Below are 22,177 nucleotides of genomic sequence, written 5' to 3'. Positions count from 1 at the left end.
TTTTAGCTAAGCTACTTTGGGAAAATATTTGTCTGTGGCAAAATGAAATGGATTCAGGCTATCAATTTAAATCCCTGCTCCTTTGGAAATACTCTATCTGTTTTTTTGTTAGTTTTTATTCTTTTCACTATAAAGAGGAAAATCAAAACAAGAAATAAGTCAGTACAATATTAATATAAATGCTGTGGTTACAAATAGGCTGCCTGGTTTCCTGCTTGAGTGGAGGGAATGATCCAAGGCTTTGCACAACAAAGTTTATCTGTTGCCTTATTTCTGAGAGCCAAATACAACATGAAAAATAACTGCATCCACTCAAAATGGAAACTCTTTATCAATTAGCAGCTACCAAAAGGCTGACTGCAAGGCTTCTCTCAGCATTGGCAGAATAATTAGAAACCTCCAAGGTCAAGAAGGAAAGTGACAGAAGAAAATGCTGAGATGCTTTCCTGAAAGTCTGTACTGAGAAGCCTGGGCAGGTCTCTTCTTCCATCTTAGGCATTTTGCAAAGGTGTAAGTTGGCAACTTTAGTATCTTATTCCATATTTACACCTGGGTAAACTGAATCAGGCACTTTTGTCATCTGTCCTTCTCACTGAGATGATTTACAAACAGTTTCTTTCAGACAGCAACAAGCAAGGAAAGCTTCAAAAACTGCAGCTTAACCATATCTAAAATGAAATCATAACACACTGTTTCATCTCTGCTTAATTCTCAAATTTTGATGAGGCCTGAAAACTGAAACTGTCTATTATACGGAAGTCTCACACCATGTTCTCCCACAGAGATTTTCATTTAATACTTTTCTGCACTTTTCTTTAATTTAAAACAAACCATCTGAGCCTCCAGGAGAGTTTTTTTTCAAATTCTGCCTGAGAAGAAAGCTATATGTAGTCAAAACAAACTTCTCCACCATCAAGACCTCTACCCCTGAACAGCAACACACTATAAATTTCTATTGGAGATAAATGCTGATTTTTTTTCTTATTCTTTTTTTCTCTTAACAAGTTTTGAGTGAAAACGTGCATTCCTTCTCTAAAGGCATGTTCTGTTGAAAAAGATGTTTCTGAACTTTGACTTTCTGTATAAATTAGAAGCTTGTCCAAAGTATAAGTGCTGAGGCAACTTGCAATATATAGAGGGCTCAAAGATACTTAACTTTGTTGGTGCCCAAGTACAACCCCAAACCTTTTCAAACAGCATGGAGAAGCTGTGCTAGACAGGCAAACTGAAGAAGTAGTTTCCTTAACAACATAAGGTGAAGGAATACCAATTGGATTGACAACTGTCATTTATTTTTAGTTTAAATTTACTTCAGAAAAATGTGACATACATATAATACTGCCCAGCTGAAGTGGGTGATGACTTTCAAGCAGCAGCTTCAAAATACTGTGCTTTCTGTGACAAGAAAAGCAATTGCCCCTCTACTAAATTTATGTCACCTTATTCTATCCCTGCACCCCTTTTCAAGGAGGTCTGCCTTCCACAAGGATGGTCCCAAGGAAGCTCTCAGAGGTGTGAAGTGGCTACAGAAGTGTCCTCATACACATACCAGCCTTCTTCACTCTCTTGTTGGTGTCAACAAAGAATTATGTCATCATTCATGGACGGGCTTTATGGCTAGACTGGGGAAGATGGACTAATCCAGCTCAATTTAACCCCACATTTGTAAATATTAAAATAAACCAAATACTTGCTTTTACTGAGGGTGTGAAAATAGGTTCATACTGCAATAAGAAATGATTTCATCCTTCATTTGTGCAAAGGAGTTTTCTTAATAAATATTCAATCTCATATTCATGACCCTTCTACCTCTGATGCTTTTAAAGGCTGCATAAAGATTTCAGCAAAGGAGTATGGAAATGGTGCATAAAATGCATATCTGTGTAATCCACTTAAACTCTAAATAACAACAAAATACTTGACTGAGCAAAATCTTCCTCTTAGACACTGCAGTTAGGAATTCCAATTTTTGTTTATATGTCTACATAAGTTACTGGGTCATCAAGCAACTATTCACCTGTACTTCCCTGTACTTTCAGTGGAGATACCGGGAGATACAGCACCCAGTTTCCTTAGCATGCAAATAACCAGTCTGTCTCCTGCCTAGATCCCTGCCTGCCTCCCTATATTTGCAGTTTTAAGACATGGTGTACGAAATAGACTCAAAGTCAATACAAAGACTTTTTTTTCAGATGAATACAAAGAGACATGGAAACAGCACAGAAGTCCTCCAGGTGCGCTGCTTGCGGGCCCACCGTTTTGTGAATGCAGGGACTGGATAGAAATCAGAGTGCCACTTGAGGCCCTCTGCTCCCTAATCTCAAGCCTTTGAGACAAGTCATTCAGCTGTGTGACTGATTTGCATCCAAATCATTTTCTGTGCATGAACACAGAACCACTTTCTATTAGTCCATCTCTTTTGTTCCTTTGCTTAATGTTCCCTTCCCTTCTCCAACTTCTCTCCCCCACTCCAGTTTAACTCTCTCACCACAAAAAAAAAAAAAAAAAAAAGGAAATAAATTACTATTGCACAAAAGGAAATGTGTAAGGTGCTGTAAAGATTCAGCATGGAGCCTGCTGAAGTGAGCCACTAATGAGTTACAAAAGAGTTGCACATGCCCCTGAATGACAAAAGGGAGAAAAGAGGGAAATGGCATATCTGCCTTGGCTGAATGGGAAGGTACCACAAAAGAGGCTCTTCAAATATCCTTTGGAATATGGGAAGTTAGCCCAACAGAAGCTAGGGGTAAGGCCCAATAATGTAAAACAAAAAGGAAAATGGTTTAGCTGAGGGATTTGGTGGAGAGATTAGCCAAAGGCATAACATGAAAATAAATAAGAAGAAATTACTTAATTATAAGAGGCGTAAGCAGGCTGTGAGAGAATCAAAAAGCTCAGTGGAGTACCAGGGTGCAATGGGAACAATTAAAGGGGATAAAGACATTGCAGGGAAATTAAATGATCTATTTGCATGTCTCTGCCACCAGCCATTTTGAAGAGATACCTGGAAAATAAAGGTGAGGGACTGGTGGAAAATAAGTCAAAAAAGACACGCTGCAAGAAATGTCTGACAAGACATTTATGTCTTATGCATGTCTTACTTATGCAGTACAAGCCTCTCCCCTGTAATACTTAACTCAAAATTCTTAAAAGCTGGCTTAGTTAAATGCAAATGTAGATTAAAGGGATTTCTTTACTTGTTACAGACTGGCTTGGGATACCAAATCAATGAATTTATCACCTTTTAAATGCATCAAAGAAGTGAATTTGTTACACCATCATAGTTAACATAAGCTAACAAAAGACAAAGTAGTACAAAACTATTTTCATGAGTTTGCTGAACACCTAAGAGGAGAAGACGGTATAGTATAGCTCACAAATATGCTATGGCTGAGAATAACAGAATAGCATTTAGCACGCTGCAAAAATGGCAAAGATACAAATCAGGTAAGAGACCACATCTTGCTTTGTTCTCTCCCCACACAATAAATCGCCAATGGAGAGCAGAAATGTATGCCTAGCTTCTAGTCACAGGAGGAACTAGCACTATCCTGCCAGGAGTACACCTACTGGGAGTAAAATGCAAAAGATGAATTGGAAAGAAGAAGGACCAGAAAAACATGTTCAGGTTACCCCAAATTATCTGAGCTAATCAAAGCTGAAGATGCTGTAAGGAAATGTTTAAAAAGGGAAACATGAACAACACCATAGATCAATGCTGGTGAAGGAGAGAGAACCCAAAAAGGAATATTTTGAATTGCTCCCACACATGGCCAAGATGTAGTATTCACAAAAAAGAACTTGGAATCTAGTCAGTGTTGTTTTTTGAAGCCAATTTATGCATTGGTTCATACAAAGGTATTTATTTCAGCAGATTAAGTTCTCTTTTTTTGCTCATGAAGTACTGATAAGAAAGCTTCAGCTTCCAACAATGTGTTCTCAGAAAATGTTTTTTTGTTTGTTTGTTTGTTTTTCCACTTAAGTATTTAAAAATTTTAAAACTTAATTCAGAAAATCACTGATTGCTGACATACAAACAAGAACTTGGGGGATCATGTCTCAATTCAAACTGCAGTTCATGAATAGATGCCCTACCTCCCTGGCAGCGGAGGGACTTGGCAGTCAGTCCAACCACTACAGGACCTGATCTTTACATGTGATGGCCTTTTGGTGAAGAAAGGCCCTGTATATGTACTCTACAGGACTTGGGGCAGCCCCTGGCTGGAGAATAACTAGGGGGAATAACTGCAAAATGAAGAATCATGAATAAATGTAATGACTCACTTAACTAATCCTACACCAGAGAAGATGAACAGCTGAACAGAGGAGCTCACAGCTGACTCATGTGCTGAAAAGTGCTTGTTTGTCTCATCTGAGATGTGAATAGTGTGTATGTGCACAGAAATTAGCAGGACTTGTCTAAAATTCACAAAGTAAATGGGTTACATTCACAGCAAATGTTCACAACAAATATTTTGACCAGCCATTGTGTAGCTTTCTTTGCAGAACAATTCAAAGCTATTTGAAGTCATTATCTGCAAAAATGTGAATATTTCACCAGTACACAAACTGCAGAAATTCTTACTCAACAATATGAGATTTTTTTTCTTGTTTTGCAGGGCACAAACCCTGTCTTTATCATGCAAAAGTTAAGTAATGGATTTTTTTTTTGTAAAAAAAAAAAACAGAACATGAAAAAAAAAGCAGAACATGAACATAAAACTCCTAGTATGTAAAACACAAGTTGCATCACTGCTCTAAATTATTCTTCCATCACATCCAGTGTAGTTATCTTAGGGTGTTCCAGTGTTTCAGCTTCAGACAGGCATCTCTCCTCTTCTGTAAGGAAAAGATAGCAAGCTTTACCCCACAACATCTGCGTGAGCATAAAAATAAAATTCCCAAGTAATTTTGCATCCAAGATAGCAGACAGGATAAATAAGTGTAGTGGTTTTGGTTCTGCCTTCCCCCCTCTTTGGAAGTGCTTAGTCCACTGGGTGCAAAGAATGAAGTAGGTTAAGATGAGATCTAAGCTGTGTTTAACAGTATTAGAAATTCACTGTTTAGCTTATAACTGAATGGAGGCCAGTCATCCACAGATATCTGGCTGGCTCTGAATTCCTCCTTGGAGTGAGCTGTCTGCCTCTGCCATTGCCAGTGAAGGGGAAATGGGCCAGCCTGCAGAAAGAAATTGCATCAGTTTATTCTTTTCTCATCTGAAAATTGCCTCTCTAAGGCTTTCTTAAATATATAAAAATATTCATCGTGTTACATTTCTGCCTATTTCTATACACAAGTATTATGATATTTTTTTTTGCCTACACTTTCTACTTCAGTTGAACTCCATAGCAACCAATAGCCCCTGAATTACATGCTCTGCATTCAAGTCTGTGTTACAAATCTCCTCCTACACACCCTCATTCATATTGTTGGCACACTTATCAGATAAATTCCTTCTTCCTGATCTTAATGCAACTGTGCAAGGACCCTTTCTTATGTGTATCTTGGCTGAGAAACAGGGACCTTCACAGCCCCCGTGCCTGGGGAGGGAGAGTGCAAATGATGGAGCTCTGTGGACCCCTGATGGGACCAGCTTCCACTAAAGAGACCTACATGGGGAAACGGGCAAGTGATATCTGATGATCTCTTTGCCTGACAAAATAACATGCAGTGTGTTATGATATTGTTGAAATTTTAAAATTTCCTACACTACTACCCCTAAATGCAACCAATAAAACGACATAACAACTACAGTAATATGTGTGGATGGTCCCAAATACAGTTTTCCCTATGGGGAACATGGGAAGATAGGCAGAGTGCATTCAAGCATCAGCATATGCAAGCAGGACATGGTGGTTTTAGGTTAGTGGTCTCCACTCTTAGGAATCTAGGAGATGACAGGTGGGAATAGACTGATGGTTAAAGCTCGGGATACTGTTTCAGAGAGGTAGTGTTTAATCTACTATTCTGGTTTTACCAATATTGTGAGGATACTGTCTCTTCAAAGCACAACTGCGGTGATAATGAAGCAGGAAGAATGCTGGTACATGAATAGCTTATGGTTAGTAGCATTAGGATTGATGACTTCTGTTGTTTTATTTTATTCTGTGTGATTGCATAGCCTTTTCTTATTGCCTCTTGGCACTGCAATACATTCTTGAATCACACTAAGCTGTTTGCTCAATTTCTTGCATCATTGCGTTCCACAAGTTAATTTTTCATTACAGAAAGAGAAAGGATTTACTTTTGAATATTATGAAGCTACTGCCTAATCGCAGAAAGCAATTATACAGCTCCTTTGTTCTATTATTATAAGAAGGTACAACCAGCATTACTGATTAGGTCTCACATGAATCAAGTTTTCTCTATACAATTGCATTCTTCTACCTATATTTCTACTGTTTCTTCAACATCTTTCCATTTTAAATAGCCCTGGAAATTTTGCTCCTTCCTAATGTGATTACCTCACTCATTCATAACTTTAATGATTTCCTTTTGGGGGCAGTTACATTTTTACAGCCCCTTGTTTTGAGACAATTCAATGTAAATTGAATTCACTATTCAAGGTGAGTTTGGAATATCAGCATACATAAAAGAATATGTTATCTTTTCCTATTTATTCTCTGTCTCCTTCTTAATGCAGCCTAACATCTTATTAACTTTTCTGATCGGCACTGCACAGCAAGTACACTTCTTAATTGTGCTGTCCATAATGACTTGATTTTTTTTTAAAAGGTTAAAAGTAATTGAAAACCCAGAAGAAACAGCATATAGATAAGAGAGGATGAAGGATCTGCATACAAGATGTGGCCACATATTAAAGTACATGTTCTTGCACTGCACTTAGACATTTTTGTATAGTAAATTCTGCTTTTCTAGGTCATTCCAGAATTTTTCACAATTTTGCTAATCTTTATTAACCTATACCATTTTCCATTATTTTTTGTCACTTCACCACTTACCTATATATGACAAAATTATTATTGCAGGGCATTATGGTAACATAGTTTTGACACTTACAAATCCTACTCCCTGCCTGAAATTTCAAGGCCACTTTTATGTGCAAGGCAAGAACTCACCTGTATGTTTACTAGGATTCCTGAAAACATTTTTATACTACGCTTCACTAAAATATTTTTGATTAGCTAACTAAAAGGTGTGTTTACATACTTTACCTCAGACAATTCTAATAAAATTATCTAATTGGCCCTTTGGTTGCAAACAATCATTCTTACAAGAGATCTCAATGAAGACTAGATCAAACAATAAAGTTAAAATCAAATAACTCTGCTCACCAGTGCATACATTCTGAAAATGCTGATTTCAGAATTACAAAGGTCATACTATTGCTTATGCATATTCAAACAGTGTCTGGTTATTTGTGGAGCACTCATCAAACCAGAAAGCTTTGCAAAATGTAGCAGAATGCCTGAAAGTTTGTACAGAAACTTGCTTTTCTCTGTGTATTGAAAAGCTTTAGCTGTGCAGCTGAGAAGCAAACTCCTGCATGCTTGAAATTACAGGAAAAGGACTTTCAACTGGTAATCACAAGTTCACAGTGAACTCAAATTGTATGCACCAAGTCACTTCTCTCCTTCTAGTACCTAACCTGAAATTATTATGAAACCTAAGGAGAAATCTGGTCCATCTACATCTTATCTTTAGAGACACAGGTAGTATACAATTGGTGTGCTTGACAGATAAAAGTCAAAACATGCCTAGGAAAGCAGCTCATATTTGGTAAAATGTTCTGTTGATGGGTTCCTTTTTACTATGTATGGAATTATGGAAGATGCATTTGATTCTACAGGACAAAAATAATCAGCAGAAATCATGGGAAAAAGTGAAAAATTGAGTTCAGACAGTTGGGAGCTGACTGCATCTTGCTGAAGAAAAGGATGATCTATCCAGTAGGAAGAGCAGAGTTGTCCTGATCATGGTGAATAGCCAGTTAACTGAAAATATGTTATACGTAGAGCCTTGTTCGTGAAATTCCAGACACTCACAGTGTGTGAAGGTGACAGTCATGCAGTAGTATGGCCCTAACAAATGCATAGCATGGAGAAAAAGCAAAATACAGCATCCCAGTGGACTTTTTAAAGTAAGTGTGACATGCTTCTTGGTCTGTGTGAAATGACTGCACACACAGAGACAGACTTGCAGATCCTGCAGCAACAGCACTTCTGGAAATGGTTCACGTGAAGATGGTGGGATATGGCTCATGGATCTTCAATAGCAAGATCGCGTGACATAAATGTATATCTCCACATAAAGATTTATAAAGTAGTTTTGGTATCAGCAGATGGTATACTGGAGAACCAGAGGGACTGTGTTTTATTCTGCTTTTCAGGAGGAATGAAAGTGAAAAGTAGAGCAGGTGTGAGCAGTAAGCAGCAATGCCAGCAGTGAAACCAAAGAAATAACTATCAAAGAAAACAATCAGAAACATAATTGTTTCCAGACTTAACATATTTTCTCCAGTAAAAATTGCATTTTACATATCATAATATAGAGGAAGATATAATGAAATGTGGTTGCTATAAAGCTTGTAGAAGCTCAATGGTTCCTATGCCTGTCTGGCAAGAGCACATTAGGGTTTTGCTAGAACAGCAAGAAGAACAGACTGATGAAGCCATGTGAGACATCATCATCAAGGGATCATAATCAAATATTCAAATAATCAAAGCTGAACCTCTTCTATTGGTTCAGAGAAATATCAAGACATGAGAAGAGGTAGGTAAGAAAGAGTAGAAACACAAGCATATCTTAGTAAACATCGAAAATGGCTGTTAAACCAGGCAAATAATACATACCTATGCAAACCTAGACAGTGAAAGTGGCAGACATTAAAAATTTGTACAAAAGAGGTGTCAGTCACAAAAATGATTATAAATGATTTTAGTTTGAGCTCCTTAAGGCCAATAAAAGACAGACATGAAAATATTCTAATAATTTCTTATAAGCAAATGAAAAGATGTGTCAAGAACTATATATCAAAGAGGTTTCCCACTGGAACAATAGGCAACTTTGATATAGTTGACAAGGTGGAGGAACTTAATATTATTGATGTAGAAATGATCACTGGGGAACTCAAAACAGATGCTATAAAGATTCATAAGACAGTAGTCTAGAAAAAAAATAACTGTGGATCTCCTCAAAAATAAAGGGGGGAAAAAGGAAGAAAATCTGCTGTAGTGTTAGTGGTTCAACCAAGCAGGGGAGAAGGATCAGGAGAAAAAAAAAAAAAAAAAAAGAACCTTTGTAGATTTATGAAATAAAGAAGGCTGTTAAAAGTGCATGGGATCATGATGCTGCCAGCCAAAAAGAAACTGCTTTGCACAGTTATGCTGAAAAGAGTATACAGTGCCATGAAGATCAAGAAAAATGAGCAGTTTTCACCCTAGGCACTTTGGAATGGATCCATTTCTACTGGAAAAAGTGAAGAAATGAATAGCAACCACCATTGCCTCCTAAGACTGCAGATTTTTTTTTTTTCAGAAGTCCACTGAAAATGTAAACAAGACATATGAGTAGAAGACTCCGAACTTCACCAAATCTTTAACAAAATATAAAATGTGATGCGATACAACCAGGAATGAAGAGTCTGGTTAAAGGTTACCAGTGGAATTGGAGAAAAAGATACATCTTCTTACTAACATTCTCTGGGTTTGTCACAGACTTTGTTTGGTATCAGACCTCCCGTGTGGAAAACTGCTGGCAGAAGTTTTTTTGGGAGATCTGGATTCCATTGGCATGACTTTTCAATACGACAACAAAAAAAAATAGAAAACATAACACAATTAATCTTATAACTAGCAAGTAAAAAACAAAGGTCATGGAAGACATCTGTCTGAATGATACACATTGTAGGAGAAATCTTAGGAATTAATGTTGAATGTGGTAAGAATGATATGAATAACAACTGGTACTGTAATGACACCTGTGAGTGAAGTTATTGCTCCTTTTGAAGGGGAATTACTGAATACAGAAATCAAACATATTCAACACTATTCTGGGTATCTTTAATGGCCTTTTACTAAGTGCGTTTTGGTTTGGTTGATAGTAATTTCTGTGAATTTTACTGCCACTATATAGAGTAATATTGGTAAGTGGAACAAAAAATATTCAGGACCAAAGAGAACCACAACTAACTGCTGCTTTGAAAGAGAGGAAGTGAGCTTTCCTTGGGTGTACAAGATTTCTTTGACAAAATAGTTCTTTGGAAGGGTCCTTTTTTTTTAATTTTTTTTTAAGTTTTGGTCTTGAAGGTGCAAAATATTGTTTTCTGAGAGAATTCCAAGGAAAAGGGAAAAGAGGTGAGCCTAGAAGGACTCCCCGCAACCCAATAAATCCAGTGGAAATTTTTTTCCAAAGCAGCAACCAGAACAAATTAATGGGACTGACCCAGTCAATTTGGAAATACAAAATACAAGAGAGTTTAGGCTGCCTTTCTCAAAGCAGATGAAGTAATTAAGGAACAAAAAATATCAAATTCCAGGTTTCAAACTGAAAGCTAGAAACTGTAAGGGTTACATATTTTTTTTAAAAAAAAACACCCCTGTGCAGGATCAGCAGACAGAATAGGTTATAATTAATTTCTACGTAAAATTTTATACATCATAATCACAAAGGGAAAAATTAAAGCATGTTTTAAAACTCAGACCAGTCCTTCATAATTTTTTAGTACTTCATTTTCTCAGAATGCTGTGGCAAATCAGCAGTCTACATGAAGCATTTAATCAATACCTAACTTGCAATTTTTATCAGAATTTGAAACCTTAAATTTCACCAATAAACTCTACCTTTTAACCAACATGGTTTACTCCACCATCTAGCAGAAGAAGACTTTGTCCTGTATGGAATGAGATGCATCTTTGTGTCACATATTGATAGCTGCAGTGTACAGTTACCGTTTAATTTGAGAACACAAAGCAGAAATAGGATTGTGAAGCCTTGCACTGGTATGTTAACCGTTATATGTTAATGATGCAAGGACAACCAGACTGTAACCTGATGCCAGTACAATTTTTTGGTATCTGCCAGCACTTCTAAGTAGGATACATATTAGTGTTACAGGTGAAGTGTGGTCCTTGCCTTGGAATAGTAATGGGATATTGGCAGACTATCAAAATTTCTCAAGAATTGCCAGTGAAAACACAATATGAATGGTTTATAAACTATTAAAATTCAGTTGAACTAAACAGAGCTTCACACAAATTGCAACATTCAGGATTCTGAAAGAAAAGTGTCATTAATTTCCTTCTACAGAAGTCATCAGCAGCATCCTAAACTGCTCTAACCTCTCTGTACAATAAAGTACATGTGGGTGTTTATTCTCTGTATTCTGGTAACAACTTTTTTGGGGTGTGTTGTTTCTGGTGGAAATATCTGTGTTTTAAGTTTCTTAACTGGAAAAGGTACATTGATGATGTAATGCTTTATACTGTTCTACTTCTGCTTGTATTGCTTTTCATTGTGAAGACTTTTTTTTTTCACTTCTAATAGGAATTCTCGCATACTCAATACAAGGAATTACTGAAAATATTTGATTAAGGCACTAATTTACTCAGTTATATATAATTACTCATACAGCAACATATGTTAAAAAGTACAGAAAATAAATGACAGACATATTTTTTGTGATTTTGAACTCAGTTCACACTGATGCCCTGGCAGACTTCACTTTGGTATTTGTCAGAGGCCAGCACTGGAACCAGGTAGCTAGAACAACCAGGATATTTACTCCAGGTGCAAAAAGTAATGATCACCAAAATAAAGATACAGACTGCTGTAAAAGGATCAGCACACATCATCACAGCAAGTCTAGTAATATGGCCTTGAGAAAAAAGCCAGAAGGAAAATTTTGGTGTTAGAGGTAAATGTGGAAGTCTCGAGCAAATAAATCATCCCATGTTCTATACTACCTCTTGTATTTTGAAAAACGGTTGCATACAGTACAAGCTTGTTTACAAAGAAACACCTGTTTTATCTATTTCTTCTGATTAAAAACAAACAAAAAACAACAACAAAATAAACCTTTATAAAAACAGATAGTCACATTTAATCTTCCTTGAGATCTAACAGATTCTAATCTTGATGTTAAGAAAGTCAAGATCTGAGTGTTGCTATTAGCATATTCTGTTCACTGGAATAGCTTTATCTTGAAGGTTTTTTTTTTTTGTTGTTGTTTTGTTTTTTTTTTAAATGAACAAAGCCTGCTCTTCAGGAGATGGCACTGTAGATATTTGCACCATAACAGATAATTAGAAAATTTAATATATTGGAGCTGCAATTTAGCATTATGACAAAATTGCAGTGTTTTTTTAATACTACATTAAGTGTCCTTTTTTTCTCTATTATTGTCTCCCAGTTTACATTGTACTGAAAGGGGGAAATTAAACAGGGAGGATTCATTCCTATAGATCTAATCACAGTCTGTAATACATTTATTACAGCAGCAGAATTCATCTGCTTAAAAGCAACTGTGGTACATACATCTCTTTAGCCAATCCTTTGGCTTGACAAAAATGTAAATAAAAAGACCTTACAGCAATTTCAGAGACAAATTACAAGTGATCTAGTCTTTGCAAAATTAATCCTAATATGCTGCAGTTGGTGTCATTCTGAAAACAAACAAACAAAACAAACATCAACAACAAAACACATATACAAAAAGCAGACTGCTTACAGTCTGAGTTTAATTTTAACTCCCACCCTGATCTGCCAAAACTCTTCATCATTCCATTACCTTGCATTCTGTTGCATACCTTGAATATCCACCAAAGCTGATATTTTGCAATGTTAGTGTTAGCCACATTGCTTAAAAGTCAAGTAAATATGTTGATTTCATTGCTGCATGAGGATTATATTAAGCCATAAGATACTTAAGCAAATATCTAATGTAGGGAAGAGAGTCTCATTGCTGGATTTTATCTCCATAGTTGAATTAATTGGGACTGGTCACATCCATCACTGAATCAGGTGTTATAAAAATTGTTTTTCTTTGTCTTCTTGTTCTTTGGAAATGCATGGACCCTTTAATATATAAAAATATATATATAAAATATATATGCTTTTGGAAAAATAAAAAATAATTTAAAAATATAGGCCAGTTCCCTGGCTTCAGCCATACATTTTTCTCTCTCTGTTTCATGAAAGTTAAAGTCAGAGTTTAAGTTCACCTGTTCTGATCTAGTCATGAGCACAAGTTTTACTGAGGACACTACAACATGACTGAAGACATGAATTAGGCCATTTTTCATTCCAGAAAAAAAGAAACTGTACGACATAGTACAGTGCTGGAAGAACAAGGCACGGTGAACCCTTGTGTAAGCAGGGCATTGATGAAAGCCTTCTTCCCCTCTGCCTGACCACAGCACTTCATTTCTGCACTCTCCTGCTCCCCTGTTCCCTGCCAGAGTCTCTCCTTGGAGGACACAGCTATAAATCATGCCTGCTTTGTGTACTGGAAACATTTTAAGAAGGAACTGATATGAAATTCTTTTGATTTGCTCAGTTGGGTTACTTTAAACTGCAGCAAGACTTTTGTCCCACAGCCCCAAAGAGAGTGCTTGGGTGCTTGGTGGAATGAGTAAAATCAAGCACCTGCGATTGCACATTTGTCCTGAAGCCTCCAGCTTACTTCTAGCATGCCTATTTCCATTTCTTCTCTCTGTCTGACCTTGTTCGATCCCTGAGAGCCCCTGCAGTAGGCCCAGAGCATACTCCTCCCCTGCTGCCTGGCAGGGCAGAGCTGTTGAGGAGAAGGACCTGTAAGGGGCCTCAGTGGGACTGCTTCAACCTCAGATTCTTGCCCTTGGTCTCACCTGAGCTGTGTCACGGTGGCATCACAGCCATGTCCATGCTTGGCTGTGGACCCTCTTGGTCCAGACCCTCACCCAGAGAATCACCACCCTTCTGACCTTGTCTCTGACCCATCCTGACAGCCCTGCCAGGCCATCCCAAGCCATGTCTGATTTCAGTTCCCCTCACCAGATCCAATCCTGACTCTCACCCATGGGCCCAAGTCCCAGCCTCAGCTTGGGGATGCCCTGGGTCCTCCACTGCCCAGCTTCTGGCTGGGGTAGTGGCATGGGATGGGCTACCAGGTCCTGTCCTTACCCCTGGGGGGACCCCACTGCTCCCAGCCCTCAGGGAACCCCAGATCCCTGGCACATTCTTCTTTATTTAGGGAAGGAAGTCAGTGCTGCCTTTCTCTTCTCCATTTTGATTTTCTAGGGACCCAACAGCAAAAAAAAAAAAAAAAAAAAAAAAAAAAATCACGAATTCATGTGCGAGACTGATTTGGCTGCTGGTAAGCACAAACTGACCAGCATTAGTGCAATGTGCTTTTAAACACATCATGCAATAAGAAGTCACCCAGCTCAACAGCCACGCTCCGGATTGACTGGGCAAGAACTTTTAAATGCAGCTGCATTTAAAGGCTGTGCATGTAACTGCCTACATTTTATTACATCTGGCAATTGTCTGCAGGTTACCTTCCTGCATTATATGTTAATACAACCTTTGCTATTCAAAGCCTGTTTCTCTCTGGCTCTAGTACAGTTGAATGAGACAGCACAATAAAATCCTTAAAGTTCAAACCCACTCTATTTGGACAGTATTTTTGGTGCAGTAGGTCCAAAATTATTCAAGAAGCATATTTAGGAAGATATTTAAGAACTTAGAGACCAGACACTCAGCTCAGCTGTGCCAGAACCATTCCCCAGTATAGTTCACAGTTAAGATGAAGGAAGGTCTACAGTAATTAAATTTCCTTGTCTGTAGGGATGCAGCTGCTGATCAGCAGGGCCAGCAAGAGCTCTGAAGGCTCTCCTTGTGCTGTTCTCCAACAGACCAGTCGATGTGGTTCCTACATTGGCTGGACCATTTCCTCCATGAACATGTAGCCACCACTATGGCTGCACTGCGAAGTTTCACACAACAGCCAAACTCAGTCAGAAATGCCCTCCCATGGAAAGTCACAATAACTCCAAAAGTAAGACAGACACTTGAAAGTCCCATTCTCACCCACCTCATCTGCATACTCCTCCCAACAGAGTACTTACTCTCTGATACCTTCCTTAATTCCTACAACTTCTTTTACTGGGGTCATGTCACAAAACTCCTATTGGAGGACTACTTCCAGATGAGCTACCTACCTAAAGAGTCTGTGATTTTCCATATCACATATCACTTTTACACAAAAGCACAATACCTCCATTATTTAGAGGTTTCAAACAGGTTCTAATCCAGCTGCAACAGAGCTTGGAGGCAACTGGAGCTTTGTGACCATTATCCCCCTCGGCATACAGAGAGTGGGAGGCACAGCTCCAGCACAGGAAACAATGACACTGGAACATCATTAAATACCAGAAACATCAAATTTCAAATACAATTGAGGCATAAAACACCCAGCATGTATTCAGAATCCCAGAAGAGAAAATTGTTTTTACACAACTTCTTTTATATACAAGATAGACTGTTGGACTTTTAGATACTAAAGCTTACTGATATTATCTTTATGTTCTTACACTGCAAGATAGTTCAAAGCATCTTCAGAGTTTATCCTCTTCAAAGGCTTTTTCCTAAGATAAATTAAACCTAGAAATAGGTTATAAAAAGTGACCTGACAGCATCTCATACATGTCCTGCATTGTGTCACCATTAGTAGTCTTGTTTTGACTCTGACCTACAGTAAAAAGTCCAGTGATGAGGAGTCCACAGTCTGACTAACTTACCCATTCAGGTCCTGAACTATTTTAATCATTGCAAAATGTTTCCTAATTTTCAGAGATCTAATTCTGGTTTTCTGAAGATTACTTAATTTGCTTTTGTTCTGTATTCCCATCCCTGAGGAAATGAGCAATAACTTGTCACTACCACCTTTTACTAAGGTAAACTTTTATTTATATAGGAAGGTTCTTATCCCATTTCTTCTCATTGTCTTCAGCTTTTCTGACATTATTCTTTTTTCCAGACTTGTTGCTTTATTACTTATTCCCTGACTTAGCTCTGATTTGCCTGTTGTGCTAGTACTTAGGCTACAGGTCAGTTGAGGTGAGGAAAGGTGAATATCTGCTGGTGTCCTGCAGACAACATTCCTGCTAAAACAGTTTGGAGACACTGCTTCCTCAGTGGTATTACTTTACTGTATTATTTGCAGACCATAATTTACCCCCAAATCCTTTTGTGCACGGTTAGTATTTTTTCCATTAATCAATCATGGATACTTTATTTAACTTACCAAGAGGTAAGAAAGTCCCAGTACAGCCAAATGTGTCAGCCATAACTAAACCAGTAATGACAGGTATGTCTAGTGTCTCAGAAGGCTTGTTGGCCTTTAATATGGAGTCTACATCTCATATGCCTTTTTTTTTTTTTAAGTAAATCCCCAAATGTTCATGAATCACTTTAAAATGAAACATACAAAATGTTCTCTGAAAGGAAATGAATGTACATGTGCCTGTGTATGCACTTCAGCAGACAATAATAATAAGATGCTGGAAAAAGGAGAAACTTTCATTGGCAGCTGCACTACACACAAACTGCCACTTTCCCCAGACTTGCAAAGCTCAGAAAAAAAAAGAAAAAAAAAACACAACCGAAGGCTTTATCAGAGTGAAACTGAATTTAGACTGCAGTAGCCAGCTAAAAGTGGCTTACATGTAAATGAGAACCTAAAAAATGGAAAGATTTCCTACCATCTCTCCCTAGGTCAGAGTTTATTCCTCCTCCTTTTTTATCGCAGTTTTCAAATGAATTTTCCAGTGCATTTGGAGGCAGGATTTTTCAGCAGCCTTTTTTCTCATTCAATACAAATCACATTTCTCCTTTCATACTTACACAACAGAAGGGTAGGATTATCCCTGGGAAAACAAAGCAATGCATTCTCTTTCAGAAACCTCGCAAAGCGAGAACAGCTTAGAGGATCACAGGTCCGAGATAATAGGGGAGGATAAGGGTGCCTTAGATAAGGTTATAGTGTTCTGATGTGGACTTTCGCGGTCAGAAATACTTATCCATAAGCAATGCAGTGCATTAACATATACCTCAGCACTCTGAAGGAATACAGGCACCGCATGTATCCTGTAGATTGATCTGTGCGTATTAAACATACATGACTGGGATCACTGGCCAAGCTAGCAGTCGCCCAGGTTGGGTGTCCGAGAACATCAGTGAATTAGACAGCATCTCAGTCACGCTCAGACAACTTCCCTGGGTACAGAGGGGGGCACATATGGGGGGGTGCAGGCCCTCAGGGTGGGGGCAGTTCAGTCAACCTGACTGCTCCTGCTTCTGTTCTTCTGCACTCTTGGGTTACTGAAGCTTGCTCTGGTGTCCCTCCACCTGCTGCTCAGCTATGCCTCTCACTTTAGACACTCGCAGGTTGAATTTGCTGTGGAAAGAAGCTAGAATGGAGAAAAGAGTGAAAGGACTATCACTGGCAAGGCAGCACATGCTTCTTGTCACACCATATACATGGCATTATGTTCGTTCATGTGGTTTTTTTTGTTGTTTTTTTTTTTTCACCTTTATTACTTCATTCATATCTAAAGGTGTAGTGGGCTTATGTGGCAAGGTTTTGGTGGCAGGAGGCCATAGGAGTGGTTTCTGTGAGAAGAATTCAGAAGCTGCCCCATGTTAGATAAGGGCCCCGCTGCTGGCCAGAGCCGAGTCAATAAGCAATGTTGTTTGCACCTTTGGGAGAGCAGATTTAACAAAGGGAAAAAATCTGCTGCACACAGCATCTGGGAGAGCGAGGAGTGAGAAGCAGCCCTGCAGACCCCCAGGTCAGTGCAGCAGGAGGGCAGGAGGTGCTCCAGGCAGGCAGCAGCAGTTCCCCTGCGGCCTGTGGAGAGGCCCCTGGTGGAGCAGGCTGTCCCCCTGCAGCCCATGGGTCCCACACGGAGCACATCTCCACGCTGCAGCCCGTGGAGGAGCCCCCGGTGGAGCAGGTGGATGTGGCCTGGAGGAGGCTGCGGCCCATGGAGAGCCCCCGCAGGAGCAGGCCCCGGGCCGGAGCTGCAGCCCGTGGAGAGGAGCCCACGCAGGAGCAGGGGGTCTCCTCAGAGAATTCAGAATTCTTCCTCAGAGAATACAGAATTCATTTCCTCTACTGACATGGTATAAATCCAGAGGAGCTGAAATTATGGCTTTGTGGAAGGGAACACAGGGCTGTCTATAGGAAGGACCAAGGAAGGTGTGAGAATGGCTTGTAACTGGAACTCAGTGAAGAAAACCATAGTGCTCTAAAAAGGTTAAAAAAGTCTTGAGCTTCCTGCTTTGTTTGTTTGTTTGTTTTATCCTGTTTTGTTTCAGCTGTGTGTCTTGTAACATACATAAAAGCATGAGAATTTTTCTGTTAGATCAGATCAATGGTCCCTCTGGCCCCTGATCTTCATCATGGCAGTGGCCAGCAGCCACTGGCCCCTGACAAGGGGTTTGACCGCTTTGCAGGCTGGCAAGGTTAAAATAGAAAAGGTATTGATTTGCCTCTGACAAGAAAATACTACTTCTTATGTATACTGATGTCTTAACTTCAAAAATATGGTAGTCCTTTCACTTGTCATCACTGAATTTCTTCCAAGGACATTAAGGAAATATTTTTCATTGCATGCTTGACTCCTATTTCATAAAATCAAATTAATGTTAAATTCAGAGAAAAACATTTAAAATAAATAGGCTGATTTAGGATGATATATAAATCGATAGCTTAGAATTTTAGTTTCAATCAAATCCTAAATTTCAGTCCTCTGAAGATGTATTATGGGATATTACATATATAATCCACATCCATTTTTTCAGATAGATTGTTATTGATCTGTGTAACAACATAACATTACTTGCTGCTGTGATTTAAACCACAAATATGAAAGACAACTGGCACCACATATGTTAATGCGTACACAGACAAACCATACACTGCGTGTCTGCAACAGAAAAGTGATAACACCTTTCCAGAAGGAAAAAAAAAATGCCAGTAAAGGTATTTGCATTTTATCTTTCCCTTAAAAATGAGTCTTTGCTGATGCAAGGTTGCTTAGCATGAGCAGAAGATAGGCAGTTACATAGAAAACTGCCAGCAGGAGGGTAACCAGCTGACTTTGCCCTCTGTCCCCTGCTACAAATGGACCCTCCAGGACATTTCCAGAGCTGAGATTATCATATTCTGGGAGCAAGGGATAGTTGCTTTTTACTGCCTCTATGGTTACTGCACTTATTAAAAACAGCAACTGTGAGACCACATGCAGAATTTAAGACAAGACTTTCCTCTTCCTCAATGAATGATTTCGTTTTCTTCCATTTTCTTCTATATAGGGACCATGTCTCCTGTCCTGGCATATTACTTATACTGCTCCACCTTTTTTATTGGTTTACCCATGTCAAAAGAGCCAAAATATCTTGCACTGAAAAGCTTTAACAATTAGAATTTTATGCTCATTTATTTGAATAGTTTTAATCTGCCATCCTTCCCCCCAGCTTTCACCTTTCTCTAATCTGTTAGATTTTGAGGTGCCTGTGGCAAACAAGCACTTGTACCACTTCTTTCATGACATTATCAAGAGCATCCCAGAGGCGCATGCTCAGAGCACTCTTACCAGTGCAGCTGCGGGACCTGATATCTTTCTTATCCTCCCAAGGCAGACAAACACCCAGAAACGGCAACTTCGGTGGCAGGGGAGGATTTACCCCCATGTGCTCTTCAGCCATTTCACTGAGCTCAGCACACCCCACACCACGCCCATGCACATCCTGTCCAAATTCATGTTGTCCACTGTAATTTCTTTCAGACCACACAGAGCCTGCTAACAGCAGCAGTTTCCAAGCATCCTCTGGGGCTGCTTTCAAGCTGCTGGAAGTGGAGGATGCTTGACACCTACAAGAGAGTGGTGAAAAAAGCTAGTATTTTTATGTAAAATGCAATTGACACAGAGGCTCTGAGTTCAGAATAAAGAATCTAAAATAAATTGTGGTCTGGGGAAAATATATATCAAAGATCATTAGAATTTTAAATTTTTAAATGTACTTAAGGATTCCAGCTTGATATCTCCACTTGTCTCTGATGCTTCTACTGTATGTTATCTATTAAATAGTTAGTCAGAGTTCCTTTTTTTTTTTTTCCTCCCTTGGCTCTTTGCAGTCTGTTCCTGCTGCAATGCATGAATTTGCCTTAACTCGTTTTAATTAGGTTGACAAGTTAGAAACTCATCAGAATATCAGATATTTAGAAGATTTGATTTAGGAAAAGCTCTGACAAAAAGTATTCCGATCACTTCTTATGACGTCTCGCCTCAAAAAACTCCTATTTATAAGAGCATTCGTGGCTACCAGTTGTTCTCAAGGTTCAAAGGCACAAAGAGCCACATGGGATGTCATATTGTTTGGCTTTGTACTATTCTGTTGATACAGCCATGCTATAATGTTCTTTTGCCGAACCAAGCTGTAAGGATGACAAATACAGCCCACAGAGGAGCATGGGTCATTTTCTAGGGACAAGGTACCCCTCCCTAGCACAACATTATACAGTTTCTCTTTTCTGCCACCCAAACATAAGCCCTCACACAAAATTTTGGTCTTTTCAGACAATCTGGGAAGGAAAGGGTGTGCATGTATATGCGTGTGTGTGTGTGCATGTTTCTCTGCATGTATTTTTCTTAATCATCTGTCTTCTCTGGTTCATAAAGCTTGGGGATTGAGTTTGGTTTCTTTTCTCCATAGGAGGGAGGTGGCACAGAGCCACTTTCAAGTTTGCCCTTTGTTTCCCTTTGTTATCCTGCAGGCCAGCTCCAGCAATTGTCTGTCTCACCCACTGGCACTGTCCTTCACAGCTCTTCACTCAGTCCTCATCCCCGCACCATTCATTCACCTTCTCTTTCCTCTCAATATGTGTTTGATTGCCCTACTCCTCACCCCCCCTCCCCATTGATTTTTTTTTCCTTTCAGTCAGGCTTGTCTTGTTCTTCAACATATGTCTCATAACTTTCCCAGCTGTTGTTGTTCTTCCTCTTTTTCAGACATTTTCTCTCTCTTCTTTGATTCCCTTCTCAGCCCTATCCAGGACTGTCATTTGTGTATGTCATCCTTCTGTCATTCATACAGACTACAGCCGCTTTCCTAAACCCGGCTCTCACAATAAACTGTACTAACTGAATTAAGTTGCTGCCTCCAAGCAAATTAAAACATTTTAGGACAGAGCTTATTTCTCCTCTTCTTTGTCCAACATTTAATTTGCACATCTGTTACTCCTTGAAATAAGTATTCTGCTTATGCTACAGTTTCTTTCTCTGCTACCCTGAAGTCTGCTACCATTTCAAACAAGCTCAGTAATGCAGTAATGTAACATTAAATATTTCTAATATATTGTATCTCCCAAATATTTCTAGTATATTGCATCTCCCAACACAGAAGAAGTGTCTCCTAACTAAATACAAAGACTTGCTGTGTAAAAATCATTCTGGTATTAGGGCTAGTCATATTTCAGCAGTAATCTCTCATAATAAACAGCTATGAGGCTGAGTTATAGCCACAGTTTACTTGTGACTGTAAATCAGTCTCAACAGATGTTTATTCCTTCATATTCTATTAAGTACCTGAGATTATGCTTGAAATATGTTGGAATAATCAGTATCTGAGACATATTGATTCATACCAAAAGGATCTGCTGATGATAACATCATTGTAACTACACCATTTATTAGCATTCTCAGCAAGGAGGTGATTTTTTCTATCCCGACCCTTTAAAATATTTATAGCTGTTGTTTTACCACTATGTCAGAGCATTTCCTTGCCTTTTAGCCTATCCCAATACACTTTCCTACAGAATGGTAAGTATCTAGCATTTGGGACTCCTTGGTTAATAAAAGAGAATTTATAGCTAGCAGCTGACTCAGGAATGCATGCTGTAAACAGGGAAGCAGTTTTCCCCTCTGACTTTCTTACAGAATTTTTGGAGATATTTGACAGTATCTAAGACCTGACAGTCCAGTTATGAAGAAAGAAATTAATTACCATTTTGCCATAAAAGACCGTGGGCAATCTTCTGGCTCTGCACCCCAAGGTCCTACTTGCAAATGGTCGGTATGCAACCCATGTGTCATGAATGGAGAGAGTCCTTGTGCTGGCTCTCTACATAGAAATAAATTTTACTCTGGCTGAATGACATTGAAGGAAATAT

The 22,177-nt window shown here is 38.9% G+C and overlaps 1 protein-coding gene across 1 annotated transcript in view; it reads right to left on the bottom strand.

Moving 5' to 3' along the window:
* CLVS1 (clavesin 1) overlaps positions 1 to 22,177 on the bottom strand; it is a 102,302-nt gene that overhangs the window by 65,170 nt on the left and 14,955 nt on the right. The window lies entirely within an intron of this gene.

Source organism: Anser cygnoides, chromosome 2 (genome assembly GCF_040182565.1).
Source record: "Anser cygnoides isolate HZ-2024a breed goose chromosome 2, Taihu_goose_T2T_genome, whole genome shotgun sequence".
Classification (NCBI taxonomy): domain Eukaryota; kingdom Metazoa; phylum Chordata; class Aves; order Anseriformes; family Anatidae; genus Anser; species Anser cygnoides.
Note: the sequence above shows the minus strand (reverse complement) of the source record. Positions and strands in the feature narration are given on the sequence as shown.